Genomic DNA, 25030 nt, shown 5'->3' on the forward strand with positions numbered 1-25030 from the left:
CACCCCAACTCACCTTTCCCCTTAAGCAAGCATAAGTTGGGTTTCTAAATTTGAGACCCTGTTCTGTTTTGTAATTCAGTTCCTGTGTAGCCAAGTTTACATTCCGTGTATTAGTGATATCTTATGATGTTTCTTTTTCTGTGTGACTTATTTCAGTTAGAATCATCATACCTGAATCCACTCATTATGCTGCTATGGGCCTGATGACATAGATTTCATTGCTGAGTGATATTGCATTGTACGTAAGTACCACAACTTCTTTATCCATTTTTCACTTTCTGCGATATTGAACTTGTACCGTAAACCAGGTTCTTGTAAACAGAGCCGTCCCAAACTTTGGGGTGGCTGTGTCTTTTTGATTTTAATTTCCCTAAGCTATAAGACCATAAGTGGAAGTGCCCTAGGCTCTGTTGCTTTGTTTTTTAGATGTTTCAGGAAACACCATACACTTCTCCCGAGTGGCTGTTGGCAATTTACATCCCGCCCATCAGCATAACAAGGCTCCCAGTTCTCCATGGCCTGTCCTGCCTTTCTGGATTTTACACTTTTTTCAGATGGCCCTTTTGACCGTGGGGAAGTGAGACTTCATTGTAGTGCAGATTTCCTTTGCAAGCTTGCTTTGTTGGCCAAAAAGGGCGTATGCGTTTTTTCCTGAATATATTCAGGAAAAAACGCATACGCCCTTTTTGGCCAAGTGCATCATTGTGGACGTTCTGCCTCTTTTCCTATGCTTTAAATGCAATTCCAGCCTACCTCCTGAAATCGGTTTCCTGCAATTCTGCCCCGCTTTCAAGTCCTCTTGGCAGCCTTACTTCAGTATATTTTTGGACGATAGCTGTCATTTATAACTCTGCAGGTTTGTGAATTACAGTGCCCCTGAGCTCCTTTCTTCAACTCGCTTTCTCGTGAGCTGGCCGCAACACCGCAGGATGGCTTCAGGCCCTAATCTGGTTCCGGCACGGCACGCTGAGCCTTTGGTTAATTCCTCTTCCTGGTGCGAAATGAGAGTTAAATTTGCCCGTCCAGACACCTCCAGCTAGTCTCTCATTGGTTCTCCCTATTCCTGTTCATCTTCCGCAGAAATTGCAAACTGGGCCAAACAGGAGGTTAAAGGCACTGACTCTCCAAGTCGGGAGAGTGTTAGTAAAGCGTCTGGAATGTTGCACCCGAGTACCAGGGGACGAAAACTGACACATATTGGAACACGTCTCCCGATCACACGGTTGATCATACTCTGGGTTCCACATGCATGTTTTAGCTGAAGGAAGAATACCTTAAACCTGGAGAGTTGAGACCCGTGGAATGGGTACCATGCAATATGACTTCAAAGGGTCTTCATTTGCTCACCGAACTTCTCCAATCCTATCACTGCTGCGTTTATGCCCCTGTACACACGCTTGATTCTCTTTCGGAGACATAGCAATCCATAGGTTTTAAGATACTTCCTAGTCAGGTACACTCTTAGGCATTTAATATGGGGTGTTGAGTCCATTTCGTTGAGCAAGGAGTAGCTCTTGTCTATTCCATATTTGGCTTAAGGAACTTTATCTGTGCTCATTTCAATCTCTGGTTTTATGCAGCACCCCAACTCACCTTTCCCCTTAAGCAAGCATAAGTTGGGTTTCTAAATTTGAGACCCTGTTCTGTTTTGGAATTCAGTTCCTGTGTAGCCAAGTTTACATTCCGTGTATTAGTGATATCTTATGATGTTTCTTTTTCTGTGTGACTTATTTCAGTTAGAATCATCATACCTGAATCCACTCATTATGCTGCTATGGGCCTGATGACATAGATTTCATTGCTGAGTGATATTGCATTGTACGTAAGTACCACAACTTCTTTACCCATTTTTCACTTTCTGCGATATTGAACTTGTACCGTAAACCAGGTTCTTGTAAACAGAGCCGTCCCAACCTTTGGGGTGGCTGTGTCTTTTTGATTTTAATTTCCCTAAGCTATAAGACCATAAATGGAAGTGCCCTAGGCTCTGTTGCTTTGTTTTTTAGATGTTTCAGGAAACACCATACACTTCTCCCGAGTGGCTGTTGGCAATTTACATCCCGCCCATCAGCATAACAAGGCTCCCAGTTCTCCATGGCCTGTCCTGCCTTTCTGGATTTTACACTTTTTTCAGATGGCCCTTTTGACCGGGGGGAAGTGAGACTTCATTGTAGTGCAGATTTCCTTTGCAAGCTTGCTTGGTTGGCCAAAAAGGGCGTATGCGTTTTTTCCTGAATATATTCAGGAAAAAACGCATACGCCCTTTTTGGCCAAGTGCATCATTGTGGACGTTCTGCCTCTTTTCCTATGCTTTAAATGCAATTCCAGTCTACCTCCTGAAATCGGTTTCCTGCAATTCTGCCCCGCTTTCAAGTCCTCTTGGCAGCCTTACTTCAGTATATTTTTGGACGATAGCTGTCATTTATAACTCTGCAGGTTTGTGAATTACAGTGCCCCTGAGCTCCTTTCTTCAACTCGCTTTCTCGTGAGCTGGCCGCAACACCACAGGATGGCTTCAGGCCGTAATCTGGTTCCCGCACGGCACGCTGAGCCTTTGGTTAATTCCTCTTCCTGGTGGGAAATGAGAGTTAAATTTGCCCGTCCAGACCCTTCCATCTAGTCTGTCATTGGATCTCCCTATTCCTGTTCATCTTCCACAGAAATTGTAAACTGGGCCAAACAGGAGGTTAAAGGCACTGACTCTCCAAGTCGGGAGAGTGTTAGTAAAGCGTCTGGAATGTTGCACCCGAGTACCAGGGGACGAAAACTGACACATATTGGAACACGTCTCCCGATCACACAGTTGATCATACTCTGGGTTCCACATGCATGTTTTAGGTGAAGGAAGAATACATTAAACCTGGAGAGTTGAGACCCGTGGAATGGGTACCATGCAATATGAATTCAAAGGGTCTTCATTTGCTCACCGAAGTTCTCCAATCCTATCACTGCTGCGTTTATGCCCCTGCACACACGCTTGATTCTCTTTCGGAGACATAGCAATCCATAGGTTTTAAGATACTTCCTAGTCAGTTACACTCTTAGGCATTTAATATGGGGTGTTGAGTCCATTTCGTTGAGCAAGGAGTAGCTCTTGTCTATTCCATATTTGGCTTAAGGAACTTTATCTGTGCTCATTTCAATCTCTGGTTTTATGCAGCACCCCAACTCACCTTTCCCCTTAAGCAAGCATAAGTTGGGTTTCTAAATTTGAGACCCTGTTCTGTTTTGGAATTCAGTTCCTGTGTAGCCAAGTTTACATTCCGTGTATTAGTGATATCTTATGATGTTTCTTTTTCTGTGTGACTTATTTCAGTTAGAATCATCATACCTGAATCCACTCATTATGCTGCTACGGGCCTGATGACATAGATTTCATTGCTGAGTGATATTGCATTGTACGTAAGTACCACAACTTCTTTATCCATTTTTCACTTTCTGCGATATTGAACTTGTACCGTAAACCAGGTTCTTGTAAACAGAGCCGTCCCAATCTTTGGGGTCGCTGTGTCTTTTTGATTTTAATTTCCCTAAGCTATAGGACCATAAGTGGAAGTGCCCTAGGCTCTGTTGCTTTTTTTTAGATGTTTCAGGAAACACCATACACTTCTCCCGAGTGGCTGTTGGCAATTTACATCCCGCCCATCAGCATAACAAGGCTCTCAGTTCTCCATGGCCTGTCCTGCCTTTCTGGATTTTACACTTTTTTCAGATGGCCCTTTTGACCGGGGGGAAGTGAGACTTCATTGTAGTGCAGATTTCCTTTGCAAGCTTGCTTGGTTGGCCAAAAAGGGCGTATGCGTATTTTCCTGAATATATTCAGGAAAAAACGCATACGCCCTTTTTGGCCAAGTGCATCATTGTGGACGTTCTGCCTCTTTTCCTATGCTTTAAATGCAATTCCAGTCTACCTCCTGAAATCGGTTTCCTGCAATTCTGCCCCGCTTTCAAGTCCTCTTGGCAGCCTTACTTCAGTATATTTTTGGACGATAGCTGTCATTTATAACTCTGCAGGTTTGTGAATTACAGTGCCCCTGAGCTCCTTTCTTCAACTCGCTTTCTCGTGAGCTGGCCGCAACACCGCAGGATGGCTTCAGGCCCTAATCTGGTTCCGGCACGGCACGCTGAGCCTTTGGTTAATTCCTCTTCCTGGTGGGAAATGAGAGTTAAATTTGCCCGTCCAGACACCTCCAGCTAGTCTGTCATTGGTTCTCCCTATTCCTGTTCATCTTCCGCAGAAATTGCAAACTGGGCCAAACAGGAGGTTAAAGGCACTGACTCTCCAAGTCGGGAGAGTGTTAGTAAAGCGTCTGGAATGTTGCACGCGAGTACCAGGGGACGAAAACTGACACATATTGGAACACGTCTCCCGATCACACGGTTGATCATACTCTGGGTTCCACATGCATGTTTTAGCTGAAGGAAGAATACCTTAAACCTGGAGAGTTGAGACCCGTGGAATGGGTACCATGCAATATGACTTCAAAGGGTCTTCATTTGCTCACCGAACCTCTCCAATCCTATCACTGCTGCGTTTATGCCCCTGTACACACGCTTGATTCTCTTTCGGAGACATAGCAATCCATAGGTTTTAAGATACATCCTAGTCAGGTACACTCTTAGGCATTTAATATGGGGTGTTGAGTCCATTTCGTTGAGCAAGGAGTAGCTCTTGTCTATTCCATATTTGGCTTAAGGAACTTTATCTGTGCTCATTTCAATCTCTGGTTTTATGCAGCACCCCAACTCACCTTTCCCCTTAAGCAAGCATAAGTTGGGTTTCTAAATTTGAGACCCTGTTCTGTTTTGTAATTCAGTTCCTGTGTAGCCAAGTTTACATTCCGTGTATTAGTGATATCTTATGATGTTTCTTTTTCTGTGTGACTTATTTCAGTTAGAATCATCGTACCTGAAACCACTCATTATGCTGCTACGGGCCTGATGACATAGATTTCATTGCTGAGTGATATTGCATTGTACGTAAGTACCACAACTTCTTTATCCATTTTTCACTTTCTGCGATATTGAACTTGTACCGTAAACCAGGTTCTTGTAAACAGAGCCGTCCCAACTTTTGGGGTCGCTGTGTCTTTTTGATTTTAATTTCTCTAAGCTATAGGACCATAATTGGAAGTGCCCTAGGCTCTGTTGCTTTGTTTTTTAGATGTTTCAGGAAACACCATACACTTCTCCCGAGTGGCTGTTGGCAATTTACATCCCGCCCATCAGCATAACAAGGCTCCCAGTTCTCCATGGCCTGTCCTGCCTTTCTGGATTTTACACTTTTTTCAGATGGCCCTTTTGACCGGGGGGAAGTGAAACTTCATTGTAGTGCAGATTTCCTTTGCAAGCTTGCTTGGTTGGCCAAAAAGGGCGTATGCGTTTTTTCCTGAATATATTCAGGAAAAAACGCATACGCCCTTTTTGGCCAAGTGCATCATTGTGGACGTTCTGCCTCTTTTCCTATGCTTTAAATGCAATTCCAGTCTACCTCCTGAAATCGGTTTCCTGCAATTCTGCCCCGCTTTCAAGTCCTCTTGGCAGCCTTACTTCAGTATATTTTTGGACGATAGCTGTCATTTATAACTCTGCTGGTTTGTGAATTACAGTGCCCCTGAGCTCCTTTCTTCAACTCGCTTTCTCGTGAGCTGGCCGCAACACCGCAGGATGGCTTCAGGCCCTAATCTGGCTCCGGCACGGCACGCTGAGCCTTTGGTTAATTCCTCTTCCTGGTGGGAAATGAGAGTTAAATTTGCCCGTCCAGACACCTCCAGCTAGTCTGTCATTGGTTCTCCCTATTCCTGTTTATCTTCCGCAGAAATTGCAAACTGGGCCTAAGAGGAGGTTAAAGGCACTGACTCTCCAAGTCGGGAGAGTGTTAGTAAAGCATCTGGAATGTTGCACGCGAGTACCAGGGGACGAAAACTGACACATATTGGAACACGTCTCCCGATCACACGGTTGATCATACTCTGGGTTCCACATGCATGTTTTAGCTGAAGGAAGAATACCTTAAACCTGGAGAGTTGAGACTCGTGGAATGGGTACCATGCAATATGACTGCAAAGGGTCTTCATAGGCTCACCGAACTTCTCCAATCCTATCACTGCTGCGTTTATGCCCCTGCACACACGCTTGATTCTCTTTTGGAGACATAGCAATCCATAGGTTTTAAGATACTTCCTAGTCAGTTACACTCTTAGGCATTTAATATGGGGTGTTGAGTCCATTTCGTTGAGCAAGGAGTAGCTCTTGTCTATTCCATATTTGGCTTAAGGAACTTTATCTGTGCTCATTTCAATCTCTGGTTTTATGCAGCACCCCAACTCACCTTTCCCCTTAAGCAAGCATAAGTTGGGTTTCTAAATTTGAGACCCTGTTCTGTTTTGTAATTCAGTTCCTGTGTAGCCAAGTTTACATTCCGTGTATTAGTGATATCTTATGATGTTTCTTTTTCTGTGTGACTTATTTCAGTTAGAATCATCATACCTGAATCCACTCATTATGCTGCTACGGGCCTGATGACATAGATTTCATTGCTGAGTGATATTGCATTGTACATAAGTACCACAACTTCTTTATCCATTTTTCACTTTCTGCGATATTGAACTTGTACCGTAAACCAGGTTCTTGTAAACAGAGCCGTCCCAACCTTTGGGGTGGCTGTGTATTTTTGATTTTAATTTCCCTAAGCTATAGGACCATAAGTGGAAGTGCCCTAGGCTCTGTTGCTTTGTTTTTTAGATGTTTCAGGAAACACCATACACTTCTCCCGAGTGGCTGTTAGCAATTTACATCCCGCCCATCAGCATAACAAGGCTCTCAGTTCTCCATGGCCTGTCCAGCCTTTCTGGATTTTACACTTTTTTCAGATGGCCCTTTTGACCGGGGGGAAGTGAGACTTCATTGTAGTGCAGATTTCCTTTGCAAGCTTGCTTGGTTGGCCAAAAAGGGCGTATGCGTTTTTTCCTGAATATATTCAGGAAAAAACGCATACGCCCTTTTTGGCCAAGTGCATCATTGTGGACGTTCTGCCTCTTTTCCTATGCTTTAAATGCAATTCCAGTCTACCTCCTGAAATCGGTTTCCTGCAATTCTGCCCCGCTTTCAAGTCCTCTTGGCAGCCTTACTTCAGTATATTTTTGGACGATAGCTGTCATTTATAACTCTGCTGGTTTGTGAATTACAGTGCCCCTGAGCTCCTTTCTTCAACTCGCTTTCTCGTGAGCTGGCCGCAACACCGCAGGATGGCTTCAGGCCCTAATCTGGTTCCGGCACGGCACGCTGAGCCTTTGGTTAATTCCTCTTCCTGGTGGGAAATGAGAGTTAAATTTGCCCGTCCAGACACCTCCAGCTAGTCTGTCATTGGTTCTCCCTATTCCTGTTTATCTTCCGCAGAAATTGCAAACTGGGCCTAAGAGGAGGTTAAAGGCACTGACTCTCCAAGTCGGGAGAGTGTTAGTAAAGCATCTGGAATGTTGCACGCGAGTACCAGGGGACGAAAACTGACACATATTGGAACACGTCTCCCGATCACACGGTTGATCATACTCTGGGTTCCACATGCATGTTTTAGCTGAAGGAAGAATACCTTAAACCTGGAGAGTTGAGACTCGTGGAATGGGTACCATGCAGTATGACTGCAAAGGGTCTTCATAGGCTCACCGAACTTCTCCAATCCTATCACTGCTGCGTTTATGCCCCTGCACACACGCTTGATTCTCTTTTGGAGACATAGCAATCCATAGGTTTTAAGATACTTCCTAGTCAGTTACACTCTTAGGCATTTAATATGGGGTGTTGAGTCCATTTCGTTGAGCAAGGAGTAGCTCTTGTCTATTCCATATTTGGCTTAAGGAACTTTATCTGTGCTCATTTCAATCTCTGGTTTTATGCAGCACCCCAACTCACCTTTCCCCTTAAGCAAGCATAAGTTGGGTTTCTAAATTTGAGACCCTGTTCTGTTTTGTAATTCAGTTCCTGTGTAGCCAAGTTTACATTCCGTGTATTAGTGATATCTTATGATGTTTCTTTTTCTGTGTGACTTATTTCAGTTAGAATCATCATACCTGAATCCACTCATTATGCTGCTACGGGCCTGATGACATAGATTTCATTGCTGAGTGATATTGCATTGTACATAAGTACCACAACTTCTTTATCCATTTTTCACTTTCTGCGATATTGAACTTGTACCGTAAACCAGGTTCTTGTAAACAGAGCCGTCCCAACCTTTGGGGTGGCTGTGTATTTTTGATTTTAATTTCCCTAAGCTATAGGACCATAAGTGGAAGTGCCCTAGGCTCTGTTGCTTTGTTTTTTAGATGTTTCAGGAAACACCATACACTTCTCCCGAGTGGCTGTTAGCAATTTACATCCCGCCCATCAGCATAACAAGGCTCTCAGTTCTCCATGGCCTGTCCTGCCTTTCTGGATTTTACACTTTTTTCAGATGGCCCTTTTGACCGGGGGGAAGTGAGACTTCATTGTAGTGCAGATTTCCTTTGCAAGCTTGCTTGGTTGGCCAAAAAGGGCGTATGCGTTTTTTCCTGAATATATTCAGGAAAAAACGCATACGCCCTTTTTGGCCAAGTGCATCATTGTGGACGTTCTGCCTCTTTTCCTATGCTTTAAATGCAATTCCAGTCTACCTCCTGAAATCGGTTTCCTGCAATTCTGCCCCGCTTTCAAGTCCTCTTGGCAGCCTTACTTCAGTATATTTTTGGACGATAGCTGTCATTTATAACTCTGCTGGTTTGTGAATTACAGTGCCCCTGAGCTCCTTTCTTCAACTCGCTTTCTCGTGAGCTGGCCGCAACACCGCAGGATGGCTTCAGGCCCTAATCTGGTTCCGGCACGGCACGCTGAGCCTTTGGTTAATTCCTCTTCCTGGTGGGAAATGAGAGTTAAATTTGCCCGTCCAGACACCTCCAGCTAGTCTCTCATTGGTTCTCCCTATTCCTGTTCATCTTCCGCAGAAATTGCAAACTGGGCCAAACAGGAGGTTAAAGGCACTGACTCTCCAAGTCGGGAGAGTGTTAGTAAAGCGTCTGGAATGTTGCACCCGAGTACCAGGGGACGAAAACTGACACATATTGGAACACGTCTCCCGATCACACGGTTGATCATACTCTGGGTTCCACATGTATGTTTTAGCTGAAGGAAGAATACCTTAAACCTGGAGAGTTGAGACCCGTGGAATGGGTACCATGCAATATGACTTCAAATGGTCTTCATTTGCTCACCGAACTTCTCCAATCCTATCACTGCTGTGTTTATGCCCCTGTACACACGCTTGATTCTCTTTCGGAGACATAGCAATCCATAGGTTTTAAGATACTTCCTAGTCAGGTACACTCTTAGGCGTTTAATATGGGGTGTTGAGTCCATTTCGTTGAGCAAGGAGTAGCTCTTGTCTATTCCATATTTGGCTTAAGGAAATTTATCTGTGCTCATTTCAATCTCTGGTTTTATGCAGCACCCCAACTCACCTTTCCCCTTAAGCAAGCATAAGTTGGGTTTCTAAATTTGAGACCCTGTTCTGTTTTGGAATTCAGTTCCTGTGTAGCCAAGTTTACATTCCGTGTATTAGTGATATCTTATGATGTTTCTTTTTCTGTGTGACTTATTTCAGTTAGAATCATCGTACCTGAATCCACTCATTATGCTGCTACGGGCCTGATGACATAGATTTCATTGCTGTGTGATACTGCATTGTACATAAGTACCACAACTTCTTTATCCATTTTTCACTTTCTGCGATATTGAACTTGTACCGTAAACCAGGTTCTTGTAAACAGAGCCGTCCCAACCTTTGGGGTGGCTGTGTCTTTTTGCTTTTAATTTCCCTAAGCTATAGGACCATAAGTGGAAGTGCCCTAGGCTCTGTTGCTTTGTTTTTTAGATGTTTCAGGAAACACCATACACTTCTCCCGAGTGGCTGTTGGCAATTTACATCCCGCCCATCAGCATAACAAGGCTCCCAGTTCTCCATGGCCTGTCCTGCCTTTCTGGATTTTACACTTTTTTCAGATGGCCCTTTTGACCGGGGGGAAGTGAGACTTCATTGTAGTGCAGATTTCCTTGCAAGCTTGCTTGGTTGGCCAAAAAGGGCGTATGCGTTTTTTCCTGAATATATTCAGGAAAAAACGCATACGCCCTTTTTGGCCAAGTGCATCATTGTGGACGTTCTACCTCTTTTCCTATGCTTTAAATGCAATTCCAGTCTACCTCCTGAAATCGGTTTCCTGCAATTCTGCCCCGCTTTCAAGTCCTCTTGGCAGCCTTACTTCAGTATATTTTTGGACGATAGCTGTCATTTATAACTCTGCAGGTTTGTGAATTACAGTGCCCCTGAGCTCCTTTCTTCAACTCGCTTTCTCGTGAGCTGGCCGCAACACCGCAGGATGGCTTCAGGCCCTAATCTGGTTCCGGCACGGCACGCTGAGCCTTTGGTTAATTCCACTTCCTGGTGCGAAATGAGAGTTAAATTTGCCCGTCCAGACACCTCCAGCTAGTCTCTCATTGGTTCTCCCTATTCCTGTTCATCTTCCGCAGAAATTGCAAACTGGGCCAAACAGGAAGTTAAAGGCACTGACTCTCCAAGTCGGGAGAGTGTTAGTAAAGCGTCTGGAATGTTGCACCCGAGTACCAGGGGACGAAAACTGACACATATTGGAACACGTCTCCCGATCACACGGTTGATCATACTCTGGGTTCCACATGCATGTTTTAGCTGAAGGAAGAATACCTTAAACCTGGAGAGTTGAGACCCGTGGAATGGGTACCATGCAATATGACTTCAAAGGGACTTCATTTGCTCTCCGAACCTCTCCAGTCCTATCACTGCTGCGTTTATGCCCCTGTACACACGCTTGATTCTCTTTCGGAGACATAGCAATCCATAGGTTTTAAGATACTTCCTAGTCAGTTACACTCTTAGGCATTTAATATGGGGTGTTGAGTCCATTTCATTGAGCAAGGAGTAGCTCTTGTCTATTCCATATTTGGCTTAAGGAACTTTATCTGTGCTCATTTCAATCTCTGGTTTTATGCAGCACCCCAACTCACCTTTCCCATTAAGCAAGCATAAGTTGGGTTTCTAAATTTGAGACCCTGTTCTGTTTTGGAATTCAGTTCCTGTGTAGCCAAGTTTACATTCCGTGTATTAGTGATATCTTATGATGTTTCTTTTTCTGTGTGACTTATTTCAGTTAGAATCATCATACCTGAATCCACTCATTATGCTGCTACGAGCCTGATGACATAGATTTCATTGCTGAGTGATATTGCATTGTACGTAAGTACCACAACTTCTTTATCCATTTTTCACTTTCTGCGATATTGAACTTGTACCGTAAACCAGGTTCTTGTAAACAGAGCCGTCCCAACTTTTGGGGTCGCTGTGTCTTTTTGATTTTAATTTCTCTAAGCTATAGGACCATAATTGGAAGTGCCCTAGGCTCTGTTGCTTTGTTTTTTAGATGTTTCAGGAAACACCATACACTTCTCCCGAGTGGCTGTTGGCAATTTACATCCCGCCCATCAGCATAACAAGGCTCCCAGTTCTCCATGGCCTGTCCTGCCTTTCTGGATTTTACACTTTTTTCAGATGGCCCTTTTGACCGGGGGGAAGTGAAACTTCATTGTAGTGCAGATTTCCTTTGCAAGCTTGCTTGGTTGGCCAAAAAGGGCGTATGCGTTTTTTCCTGAATATATTCAGGAAAAAACGCATACGCCCTTTTTGGCCAAGTGCATCATTGTGGACGTTCTGCCTCTTTTCCTATGCTTTAAATGCAATTCCAGTCTACCTCCTGAAATCGGTTTCCTGCAATTCTGCCCCGCTTTCAAGTCCTCTTGGCAGCCTTACTTCAGTATATTTTTGGACGATAGCTGTCATTTATAACTCTGCTGGTTTGTGAATTACAGTGCCCCTGAGCTCCTTTCTTCAACTCGCTTTCTCGTGAGCTGGCCGCAACACCGCAGGATGGCTTCAGGCCCTAATCTGGCTCCGGCACGGCACGCTGAGCCTTTGGTTAATTCCTCTTCCTGGTGGGAAATGAGAGTTAAATTTGCCCGTCCAGACACCTCCAGCTAGTCTGTCATTGGTTCTCCCTATTCCTGTTTATCTTCCGCAGAAATTGCAAACTGGGCCTAAGAGGAGGTTAAAGGCACTGACTCTCCAAGTCGGGAGAGTGTTAGTAAAGCATCTGGAATGTTGCACGCGAGTACCAGGGGACGAAAACTGACACATATTGGAACACGTCTCCCGATCACACGGTTGATCATACTCTGGGTTCCACATGCATGTTTTAGCTGAAGGAAGAATACCTTAAACCTGGAGAGTTGAGACTCGTGGAATGGGTACCATGCAATATGACTGCAAAGGGTCTTCATAGGCTCACCGAACTTCTCCAATCCTATCACTGCTGCGTTTATGCCCCTGCACACACGCTTGATTCTCTTTTGGAGACATAGCAATCCATAGGTTTTAAGATACTTCCTAGTCAGTTACACTCTTAGGCATTTAATATGGGGTGTTGAGTCCATTTCGTTGAGCAAGGAGTAGCTCTTGTCTATTCCATATTTGGCTTAAGGAACTTTATCTGTGCTCATTTCAATCTCTGGTTTTATGCAGCACCCCAACTCACCTTTCCCCTTAAGCAAGCATAAGTTGGGTTTCTAAATTTGAGACCCTGTTCTGTTTTGTAATTCAGTTCCTGTGTAGCCAAGTTTACATTCCGTGTATTAGTGATATCTTATGATGTTTCTTTTTCTGTGTGACTTATTTCAGTTAGAATCATCATACCTGAATCCACTCATTATGCTGCTACGGGCCTGATGACATAGATTTCATTGCTGAGTGATATTGCATTGTACGTAAGTACCACAACTTCTTTATCCATTTTTCACTTTCTGCGATATTGAACTTGTACCGTAAACCAGGTTCTTGTAAACAGAGCCGTCCCAACCTTTGGGGTGGCTGTGTATTTTTGATTTTAATTTCCCTAAGCTATAGGACCATAAGTGGAAGTGCCCTAGGCTCTGTTGCTTTGTTTTTTAGATGTTTCAGGAAACACCATACACTTCTCCCGAGTGGCTGTTAGCAATTTACATCCCGCCCATCAGCATAACAAGGCTCTCAGTTCTCCATGGCCTGTCCTGCCTTTCTGGATTTTACACTTTTTTCAGATGGCCCTTTTGACCGGGGGGAAGTGAGACTTCATTGTAGTGCAGATTTCCTTTGCAAGCTTGCTTGGTTGGCCAAAAAGGGCGTATGCGTTTTTTCCTGAATATATTCAGGAAAAAACGCATACGCCCTTTTTGGCCAAGTGCATCATTGTGGACGTTCTGCCTCTTTTCCTATGCTTTAAATGCAATTCCAGTCTACCTCCTGAAATCGGTTTCCTGCAATTCTGCCCCGCTTTCAAGTCCTCTTGGCAGCCTTACTTCAGTATATTTTTGGACGATAGCTGTCATTTATAACTCTGCTGGTTTGTGAATTACAGTGCCCCTGAGCTCCTTTCTTCAACTCGCTTTCTCGTGAGCTGGCCGCAACACCGCAGGATGGCTTCAGGCCCTAATCTGGTTCCGGCACGGCACGCTGAGCCTTTGGTTAATTCCTCTTCCTGGTGGGAAATGAGAGTTAAATTTGCCCGTCCAGACACCTCCAGCTAGTCTCTCATTGGTTCTCCCTATTCCTGTTCATCTTCCGCAGAAATTGCAAACTGGGCCAAACAGGAGGTTAAAGGCACTGACTCTCCAAGTCGGGAGAGTGTTAGTAAAGCGTCTGGAATGTTGCACCCGAGTACCAGGGGACGAAAACTGACACATATTGGAACACGTCTCCCGATCACACGGTTGATCATACTCTGGGTTCCACATGTATGTTTTAGCTGAAGGAAGAATACCTTAAACCTGGAGAGTTGAGACCCGTGGAATGGGTACCATGCAATATGACTTCAAATGGTCTTCATTTGCTCACCGAACTTCTCCAATCCTATCACTGCTGTGTTTATGCCCCTGTACACACGCTTGATTCTCTTTCGGAGACATAGCAATCCATAGGTTTTAAGATACTTCCTAGTCAGGTACACTCTTAGGCGTTTAATATGGGGTGTTGAGTCCATTTCGTTGAGCAAGGAGTAGCTCTTGTCTATTCCATATTTGGCTTAAGGAAATTTATCTGTGCTCATTTCAATCTCTGGTTTTATGCAGCACCCCAACTCACCTTTCCCCTTAAGCAAGCATAAGTTGGGTTTCTAAATTTGAGACCCTGTTCTGTTTTGGAATTCAGTTCCTGTGTAGCCAAGTTTACATTCCGTGTATTAGTGATATCTTATGATGTTTCTTTTTCTGTGTGACTTATTTCAGTTAGAATCATCGTACCTGAATCCACTCATTATGCTGCTACGGGCCTGATGACATAGATTTCATTGCTGTGTGATACTGCATTGTACATAAGTACCACAACTTCTTTATCCATTTTTCACTTTCTGCGATATTGAACTTGTACCGTAAACCAGGTTCTTGTAAACAGAGCCGTCCCAACCTTTGGGGTGGCTGTGTCTTTTTGCTTTTAATTTCCCTAAGCTATAGGACCATAAGTGGAAGTGCCCTAGGCTCTGTTGCTTTGTTTTTTAGATGTTTCAGGAAACACCATACACTTCTCCCGAGTGGCTGTTGGCAATTTACATCCCGCCCATCAGCATAACAAGGCTCCCAGTTCTCCATGGCCTGTCCTGCCTTTCTGGATTTTACACTTTTTTCAGATGGCCCTTTTGACCGGGGGGAAGTGAGACTTCATTGTAGTGCAGATTTCCTTGCAAGCTTGCTTGGTTGGCCAAAAAGGGCGTATGCGTTTTTTCCTGAATATATTCAGGAAAAAACGCATACGCCCTTTTTGGCCAAGTGCATCATTGTGGACGTTCTGCCTCTTTTCCTATGCTTTAAATGCAATTCCAGTCTACCTCCTGAAATCGGTTTCCTGCAATTCTGCCCCGCTTTCAAGTCCTCTTGGCAGCCTTACTTCAGTATATTTTTGGACGATAGCTGTCATTTATAACTCTGCAGGTTTGTGAATTACAGTGCCCCTGAGCTCCTTTCTTCAACTCGCTTTCTCGTGAGCTGGCCGCAACACCGCAGGATGGCTTCAGGCCCTAATCTGGTTCCGGCACGGCACGCTGAGCCTTTGGTTAATTCCACTTCCTGGTGCGAAATGAGAGTTAAATTTGCCCGTCCAGACACCTCCAGCTAGTCTCTCATTGGTTCTCCCTATTCCTGTTCATCTTCCGCAGAAATTGCAAACTGGGCCAAACAGGAAGTTAAAGGCACTGACTCTCCAAGTCGGGAGAGTGTTAGTAAAGCGTCTGGAATGTTGCACCCGAGTACCAGGGGACGAAAACTGACACATATTGGAACACGTCTCCCGATCACACGGTTGATCATACTCTGGGTTCCACATGCATGTTTTAGCTGAAGGAAGAATACCTTAAACCTGGAGAGTTGAGACCCGTGGAATGGGTACCATGCAATATGACTTCAAAGGGACTTCATTTGCTCTCCGAACCTCTCCAGTCCTATCACTGCTGCGTTTATGCCCCTGTACACACGCTTGATTCTCTTTCGGAGACATAGCAATCCATAGGTTTTAAGATACTTCCTAGTCAGTTACACTCTTAGGCATTTAATATGGGGTGTTGAGTCCATTTCATTGAGCAAGGAGTAGCTCTTGTCTATTCCATATTTGGCTTAAGGAACTTTATCTGTGCTCATTTCAATCTCTGGTTTTATGCAGCACCCCAACTCACCTTTCCCATTAAGCAAGCATAAGTTGGGTTTCTAAATTTGAGACCCTGTTCTGTTTTGGAATTCAGTTCCTGTGTAGCCAAGTTTACATTCCGTGTATTAGTGATATCTTATGATGTTTCTTTTTCTGTGTGACTTATTTCAGTTAGAATCATCATACCTGAATCCACTCATTATGCTGCTACGAGCCTGATGACATAGATTTCATTGCTGAGTGATATTGCATTGTACGTAAGTACCACAACTTCTTTATCCATTTTTCACTTTCTGCGATATTGAACTTGTACCGTAAACCAGGTTCTTGTAAACAGAGCCGTGCCAAAATTTCTGGTGGCTCTGTCTTTTTGATTTTATTTCCCTAAGCTATAGGACCATAAGTGGAAGTGCCCTAGGCTCTGTTGCTTTGTTTTTTAGATGTTTCAGGAAACACCATACACTTCTCCCGAGTGGCTGTTGGCAATTTACATCCCGCCCATCAGCATAACAAGGCTCCCAGTTCTCCATGGCCTGTCCTGCCTTTCTGTATTTTACACTTTTTGCAGATGGCCCTTTTGACCGGGGGGAAGTGAGACTTCATTGTAGTGCAGATTTCCTTTGCAAGCTTGCTTGGTTGGCCAAAAAGGGCGTATGCGTTTTTTCCTGAATATATTCAGGAAAAAACGCATACGCCTTTCTTGGCCAAGTGCATCATTGTGGACGTTCTGCCTCTTTTCCTATGCTTTAAATGCAATTCCAGTCTACCTCCTGAAATCGGTTTCCTGCAATTCTGCCCCGCTTTCAAGTCCTCTTGGCAGCCTTACTTCAGTATATTTTTGGACGATAGCTGTCATTTATAACTCTGCAGGTTTGTGAATTACAGTGCCCCTGAGCTCCTTTCTTCAACTCGCTTTCTCGTGAGCTGGCCGCAACACCGCAGGATGGCTTCAGGCCCTAATCTGGTTCCGGCACGGCACGCTGAGCCTTTGGTTAATTCCTCTTCCTGGTGGGAAATGAGAGTTAAATTTGCCCGTCCAGACACCTCCAGCTAGTCTGTCATTGGTTCTCCCTATTCCTGTTCATCTTCCGCAGAAATTGCAAACTGGGCCAAACAGGAGGTTAAAGGCACTGACTCTCCAAGTCGGGAGAGTGTTAGTAAAGCGTCTGGAATGTTGCACCCGAGTACCAGGGGACGACAACTGACACATATTGGAACACGTCTCCCGATCACACGGTTGATCATACTCTGGGTTCCACATGCATGTTTTAGCTGAAGGAAGAATCCCTTAAACCTGGAGAGTTGAGACCCGTGGAATGGGTACCATGCAATATGACTTCAAAGGGTCTTCATTTGCTCTCCGAACTTCTCCAATCCTATCACTGCTGCGTTTATGCCCCTGTACACACGCTTGATTCACTTTCGGAGACATAGCAATCCATAGGTTTTAAGATACTTCCTAGTCAGGTACACTCTTAGGCATTTAATATGGGGTGTTGACTCCATTTCATTGAGCAAGGAGTAGCTCTTGTCTCTTCCATATTTGGCTTAAGGAACTTTATCTGTGCTCATTTCAATCTCTGGTTTTATGCAGCACCCCAACTCACGTTTCCCCTTAAGCAAGCATAAGTTGGGTTTCTAAATTTGAGACCCTGTTCTGTTTTGTAATTCCGTTCCTGTGTAGCCAAGTTTACATTCCGTGTATTAGTGATATCTTATGATGTTTCTTTTTCTGTGTGACTTATTTCAGTTAGAATCATCATACCTGAATCCACTCATTATGCTGCTACGGGCCTGATGACATAGATTTTATTGCTGAGTGATACTGCATTGTACGTAAGTACCACAACTTCTTTATCCATTTTTCACTTTCTGCGATATTGAACTTGTACCGTAAACCAGGTTCTTGTAAACAGAGCCGTCCCAACTTTTGGGGTGGCTGTGTCTTTTTGATTTTAATTTCCCTAAGCTATAGGACCATAAGTGGAAGTGCCCTACGCTCTGTTGCTTTGTTTTTTAGATGTTTCAGGAAACACCATACTTTCTCCCGAGTGGCTGTTGGCAATTTACATCCCGCCCATCAGCATAACAAGGCTCCCAGTTCTCCATGGCCTGTCCTGCCTTTCTGGATTTTACACTTTTTTCAGATGGCCCTTTTGACCGGGGGGAAGTGAGACTTCATTGTAGTGCAGATTTCCTTTGCAAGCTTGCTTGGTTGGCCAAAAAGTGCGTATGCGTTTTTTCCTGAATATATTCAGGAAAAAACGCATACGCCCTTTTTGGCCAAGTGCATCATTGTGGACGTTCTGCCTCTTTTCCTATGCTTTAAATGCAATTCCAGTCTACCTCCTGAAATCGGTTTCCTGCAATTCTGCCCCGCTTTCAAGTCCTTTTGGCAGCCTTAATTCAGTATATTTTTGGACGATAGCTGTCATTAATAACTCTGCTGTTTTGTGAATTACAGTGCCCCTGAGCTCCTTTCTTCAACTCGCTTTCTCGTGAGCTGGCCGCAACACCGCAGGATGGCTTCAGGCCCTAATCTGGTTCCGGCACGGCACGCTGAGCCTTTGGTTAATTCCTCTTCCTGGTGGGAAATGAGAGTTAAATTTGCCCGTCCAGACACCTCCAGCTAGTCTCTCATTGGTTCTCCCTATTCCTGTTCATCTTCCGCAGAAAATGCAAACTGGGCCAAACAGGAGGTTAAAGGCACTGACTCTCCAAGTCGGGAGAGTGTTAGTAAAGCGTCTGGAATGTTGCACGCGAGTTCCAGGGGACGAAAACTGACACATATTGGAACACGTCTCCCGATCACACGGTTGATCATACTCTGGGTTCCACATGCATGTTTTAGCTGAAGGAAGAATACCTTAAACCTGGAGAGTTGAGACCCGTGGAATGGGTGCAATGCAATATGACTTCAAAGGGTCTTCATTTGCTCACCGAACCTCTCCAGTCCTATCACTGCTGCGTTTATGCCCCTGTACACACGCTTGATTCTCTTTCAGAGACATAGCAATCCATAGGTTTTAAGATACTTCCTAGTCAGGTACATTCTTAGGCGTTTAATATGGTGTGTTGAGTCCATTTCCTTGAGCAAGGAGTAGCTCTTGTCTATTCCATATTTTGCTTAAGGAACTTTATCTGTGCTCATTTCAATCTCTGGTTTTATGCAGCACCCCAGCTCACGTTTCCCCTTAAGCAAGCATAAGTTGGGTTTCTAAATTTGAGACCCTGTTCTGTTTTGGAATTCAGTTCCTGTGTAGCCAAGTTTACAATCCGTGTATTAGTGATATCTTATGATGTTTCTTTTTCTGTGTGACTTATTTCAGTTAGAATAATCATACCTGAATCCACTCATTATGCTGCTACGGGCCTGATGACATAGATTTCATTGCTGTGTGATATTGCATTGTACATAAGTACCACAACTTCTTTACCCATTTTTCACTTTCTGCGATATTGAACTTGTACTGTAAACCAGGTTCTTGTAAACAGAGCCGTCCCAACCTTTGGGGTGGCTGTGTCTTTTTGATTTTAATTTCCCTAAGCTATAGGACCATATGTGGAAGTGCCCTAGGCTCTGTTGCTTTGTTTTTTAGATGTTTCAGGAAACACCATACACTTCTCCCGAGTGGCTGTTGGCAATTTACATCCCGCCCATCAGCATAACAAGGCTCCCAGGTCTCCATGGCCTGTCCTGCCTTTCTGGATTTTACACTTTTTTCAGATGGCCCTTTTGACCGGGGGGGATGTGAAACTTCATTGTACTGCAGATTTCCTTTGCAAGCTTGCTTGGTTGGCCAAAAAGGGCGTATGCGTTTTTTCCTGAATATATTCAGGAAAAAATGCATACGCCCTTTTTGGCCAAGTGCATCATTGTGGACGTTCTGCCTCTTTTCCTATGCTTTAAATGCAATTCCAGTCTACCTCCTGAAATCGGTTTCCTGCAATTCTGCCCCGCTTTCAAGTCCTCTTGGCAGCCTTAATTCAGTATATTTTTGGACGATAGCTGTCATTTATAACTCTGCAGGTTTGTGAATTACAGTGCCCCTGAGCTCCTTTCTTCAACTCGCTTTCTCATGAGCTGGCCGCAACACCACAGGATGGCTTCAGGCCCTAATCTGGTTCCGGCACGGCACGCTGAGACTTTGGTTAATTCCTCTTCCTGGTGGGAAATGAGAGTTAAATTTGCCCGTCCAGACACCTCCAGCTAGTCTCTCATTGGTTCTCCCTATTCCTGTTCATCTTCCGCAGAAATTGCAAACTGGGGCAAACAGGAGGTTAAAGGCACTGACTCTCCAAGTCGGGAGAGTGTTAGTAAAGCGTCTGGAATGTTGCACCCGAGTACAAGGGGACGAAAACTGAGACATATTGGAACACGTCTCCCGATCACACGGTTGATCATACTCTGGGTTCCACATGCATGTTTTAGCTGAAGGAAGAATACCTTAAACCTGGAGAGTTGAGACCCGTGGAATGGGTACCATGCAATATGACTTCAAAGGGTCTTCATTTGCTCACCGAACCTCTCCAGTCCTATCACTGCTACCTTTATGCCCCTGTACACACGCTTGATTCTCTTTCGGAGACATAGCAATCCATAGGTTTTAAGATACTTCCTAGTCAGGTACACTCTTAGGCATTTAATATGGGGTGTTGAGTCCATTTCGTTGAGCAAGGAGTAGCTCTTGTCTATTCCATATGTGGCTTAAGGAACTTTATCTGTGCTCATTTCAATCTCTGGTTTTACGCAGCACCCCAACTCACCTATCCCCTTAAGCAAGCATAAGTTGGGTTTCTAAATTTGAGACCCTGTTCTGTTTTATAATTCAGTTCCTATGTAGCCAAGTTTACATTCCGTGTATTAGTGATATCTTATGATGTTTCTTTTTCTGTGTGACTTATTTCAGTTAGAATCATCATACCTGAATCCACTCATTATGCTGCTACGGGCCTGATGACATAGATTTCATTGCTGAGTGATACTGCATTGTACGTAAGTACCACAACTTCTTTATCCATTTTTCACTTTCTGCGATATTGAACTTGTACCGTAAACCAGGTTCTTGTAAACAGAGCCGTCCCAACCTTTGGGGTGGCTGTGTCTTTTTGATTTTAATTTCCCTAAGCTATAGGACCATAAGTGGAAGTGCCCTAGGCTCTGTTGCTTTGTTTTTTAGATGTTTCAGGAAACACCATACACTTCTCCCGAGTGGCTGTTGGCAATTTACATCCCGCCCATCAGCATAACAAGGCTCCCAGTTCTCCATGGCCTGTCCTGCCTTTCTGGATTTTACACTTTTTTCAGATGGCCCTTTTGACCAGGGGGAAGTGAGACTTCATTGTAGTGCAGATTTCCTTTGCAAGCTTCCTTGGTTGGCCAAAAAGGGCGTATGCGTTTTTTCCTGAATATATTCAGGAAAGAACGCATACGCCCTTTTTGGCCAAGTGCATCATTGTGGACGTTCTGCCTCTTTTCCTATGCTGTAAATGCTATTCCAGTCTACCTCCTGAAATCGGTTTCCTGCAATTCTGCCCCGCTTTCAAGTCCTCTTGGCAGCCTTACTTAGGTATATTTTTGGAAGATAGCTGTCATTTATAACTCTGCAGGTTTGTGAATTACAGTGCCCCTGAGCTGCTTTCTTCAACTCGCTTTCTCGTGAGCTGGCCGCAACACCGCAGGATTGCTTCAGGCCCTAATCTGGTTCCGGCACGGCACGCTGAGCCTTTGGTTAATTCCTCTTCCTGGTGCGAAATGAGAGTTAAATTTGCCCATCCAGACACCTCCATCTAGTCTGTCATTGGTCCTCCCTATTCGTGTTCATCTTCCGCAGAAATTGCAAACTGGGCCAAACAGGAGGTTAAAGGCACTGACTCTCCAAGTCGGGAGAGTGTTAGTAAAGCGTCTGGAATGTTGCACCCGAGTACCAGGGGACGAAAACTGACACATATTGGAACACGTCTCCCGATCACACGGTTGATCATACTCTGGGTTCCACATGCATGTTTTAGCTGAAGGAAGAATACCTTAAACCTGGAGAGTTGAGACCCGTGGAATGGGTACCATGCAATATGACTTCAAAGGGTCTTCATTTGCTCACCGAACCTCTCCAGTCCTATCACTGCTGCGTTTATGCCCCTGTACACACGCTTGATTCTCTTTCGGAGACATAGCAATCCATAGGTTTTAAGATACTTCCTAGTCAGGTACATTCTTAGGCGTTTAATATGGGGTGTTGAGTCCATTTCGTTGAGCAAGGAGTAGCTCTTGTCTATTCCATATTTGGCTTAAGGAACTTTATCTGTGCTCATTTCAATCTCTGGTTTTATGCAGCACCCCAACTCACCTTTCCCCTTAAGCAAGCATAAGTTGGGTTTCTAAATTTGAGACCCTGTTCTGTTTTGGAATTCAGTTCCTGTGTAGCCACGTTTACATTCCGTGTATTAGTGATATCTTATGATGTTTCTTTTTCTGTGTGACTTATTTCAGTTAGAATCATCGTACCTGAATCCACTCATTATGTGCTGCTACGGGCCTGATGACATAGATTTCATTGCTGAGTGATACTGCATTGTACGTAAGTACCACAATTTCTTTATCCACTTTTCACTTTCTGCGATATTAAACTTGTACTGTAAACCAGGTTCTTGTAAACAGAGCCGTCCCAACCTTTGGGGTGGCTGTGTCTTTTTGATTTTAATTTCCCTAAGCTATAGGACCATAAGTGGAAGTGCCCTAGGCTCTGTTGCTTTGTTTTTTAGATGTTTCAGGAAACACCATACACTTCTCCCGAGTGGCTGTTGGCAATTTACATCCCGCCCATCAGCATAACAAGGCTCCCAGTTCTCCATGGCCTGTCCTGCCTTTCTGGATTTTACACTTTTTTCAGATGGCCCTTTTGACCGGGGGGAAGTGAGACTTCATTGTAGTGCAGATTTCCTTTGCAAGCTTGCTTGGTTGGCCAAAAAGTGTGTATGCGTTTTTTCCTGAATATATTCAGGAAAAAACGCATACGCCCTTTTTGGCCAAGTGCATCATTGTGGACGTTCTGCCTCTTTTCCTATGCTTTAAATGCAATTCCAGTCTACCTCCTGAAATCGGTTTCCTGCAATTCTGCCCCGCTTTCAAGTCCTCTTGGCAGCCTTACTTCAGTATATTTTTGGACGATAGCTGTCATTTATAACTCTGCAGGTTTGTGAATTACAGTGCCCCTGAGCTCCTTTCTTCAACTCGCTTTCTCGTGAGCTGGCCGCAACACCGCAGGATGGCTTCAGGCCCTAATCTGGTTCCGGCACGGCACGCTGAGCCTTTGGTTAATTCCTCTTCCTGGTGGGAAATGAGAGTTAAATTTGCCCGTCCAGACACCTCCAGCTAGTCTCTCATTGGTTCTCCCTATTCCTGTTCATCTTCCGCAGAAATTGCAAACTGGGCCAAACAGGAGGTTAAAGGCACTGACTCTCCAAGTCGGGAGAGTGTTAGTAAAGCGTCTGGAATGTTGCACCCGAGTACCAGGGGACGACAACTGACACATATTGGAACACGTCTCCCGATCACACGGTTGATCATACTCTGGGTTCCACATGCATGTTTTAGCTGAAGGAAGAATCCCTTAAACCTGGAGAGTTGAGACCCGTGGAATGGGTACCATGCAATATGACTTCAAAGGGTCTTCATTTGCTCTCCGAACTTCTCCAATCCTATCACTGCTGCGTTTATGCCCCTGTACACACGCTTGATTCACTTTCGGAGACATAGCAATCCATAGGTTTTAAGATACTTCCTAGTCAGGTACACTCTTAGGCATTTAATATGGGGTGTTGACTCCATTTCATTGAGCAAGGAGTAGCTCTTGTCTCTTCCATATTTGGCTTAAGGAACTTTATCTGTGCTCATTTCAATCTCTGGTTTTATGCAGCACCCCAACTCACGTTTCCCCTTAAGCAAGCATAAGTTGGGTTTCTAAATTTGAGACCCTGTTCTGTTTTGTAATTCCGTTCCTGTGTAGCCAAGTTTACATTCCGTGTATTAGTGATATCTTATGATGTTTCTTTTTCTGTGTGACTTATTTCAGTTAGAATCATCATACCTGAATCCACTCATTATGCTGCTACGGGCCTGATGACATAGATTTTATTGCTGAGTGATACTGCATTGTACGTAAGTACCACAACTTCTTTATCCATTTTTCACTTTCTGCGATATTGAACTTGTACCGTAAACCAGGTTCTTGTAAACAGAGCCGTCCCAACTTTTGGGGTAGCTGTGTCTTTTTGATTTTAATTTCCCTAAGCTATAGGACCATAAGTGGAAGTGCCCTACGCTCTGTTGCTTTGTTTTTTAGATGTTTCAGGAAACACCATACTTTCTCCCGAGTGGCTGTTGGCAATTTACATCCCGCCCATCAGCATAACAAGGCTCCCAGTTCTCCATGGCCTGTCCTGCCTTTCTGGATTTTACACTTTTTTCAGATGGCCCTTTTGACCGGGGGGAAGTGAGACTTCATTGTAGTGCAGATTTCCTTTGCAAGCTTGCTTGGTTGGCCAAAAAGTGCGTATGCGTTTTTTCCTGAATATATTCAGGAAAAAACGCATACGCCCTTTTTGGCCAAGTGCATCATTGTGGACGTTCTGCCTCTTTTCCTATGCTTTAAATGCAATTCCAGTCTACCTCCTGAAATCGGTTTCCTGCAATTCTGCCCCGCTTTCAAGTCCTTTTGGCAGCCTTAATTCAGTATATTTTTGGACGATAGCTGTCATTAATAACTCTGCTGTTTTGTGAATTACAGTGCCCCTGAGCTCCTTTCTTCAACTCGCTTTCTCGTGAGCTGGCCGCAACACCGCAGGATGGCTTCAGGCCCTAATCTGGTTCCGGCACGGCACGCTGAGCCTTTGGTTAATTCCTCTTCCTGGTGGGAAATGAGAGTTAAATTTGCCCGTCCAGACACCTCCAGCTAGTCTCTCATTGGTTCTCCCTATTCCTGTTCATCTTCCGCAGAAAATGCAAACTGGGCCAAACAGGAGGTTAAAGGCACTGACTCTCCAAGTCGGGAGAGTGTTAGTAAAGTGTCTGGAATGTTGCACGCGAGTTCCAGGGGACGAAAACTGACACATATTGGAACACGTCTCCCGATCACACGGTTGATCATACTCTGGGTTCCACATGCATGTTTTAGCTGAAGGAAGAATACCTTAAACCTGGAGAGTTGAGACCCGTGGAATGGGTGCAATGCAATATGACTTCAAAGGGTC

Source organism: Lagenorhynchus albirostris, chromosome 6 (assembly GCF_949774975.1).
Source record: "Lagenorhynchus albirostris chromosome 6, mLagAlb1.1, whole genome shotgun sequence".
Taxonomy (NCBI): domain Eukaryota; kingdom Metazoa; phylum Chordata; class Mammalia; order Artiodactyla; family Delphinidae; genus Lagenorhynchus; species Lagenorhynchus albirostris.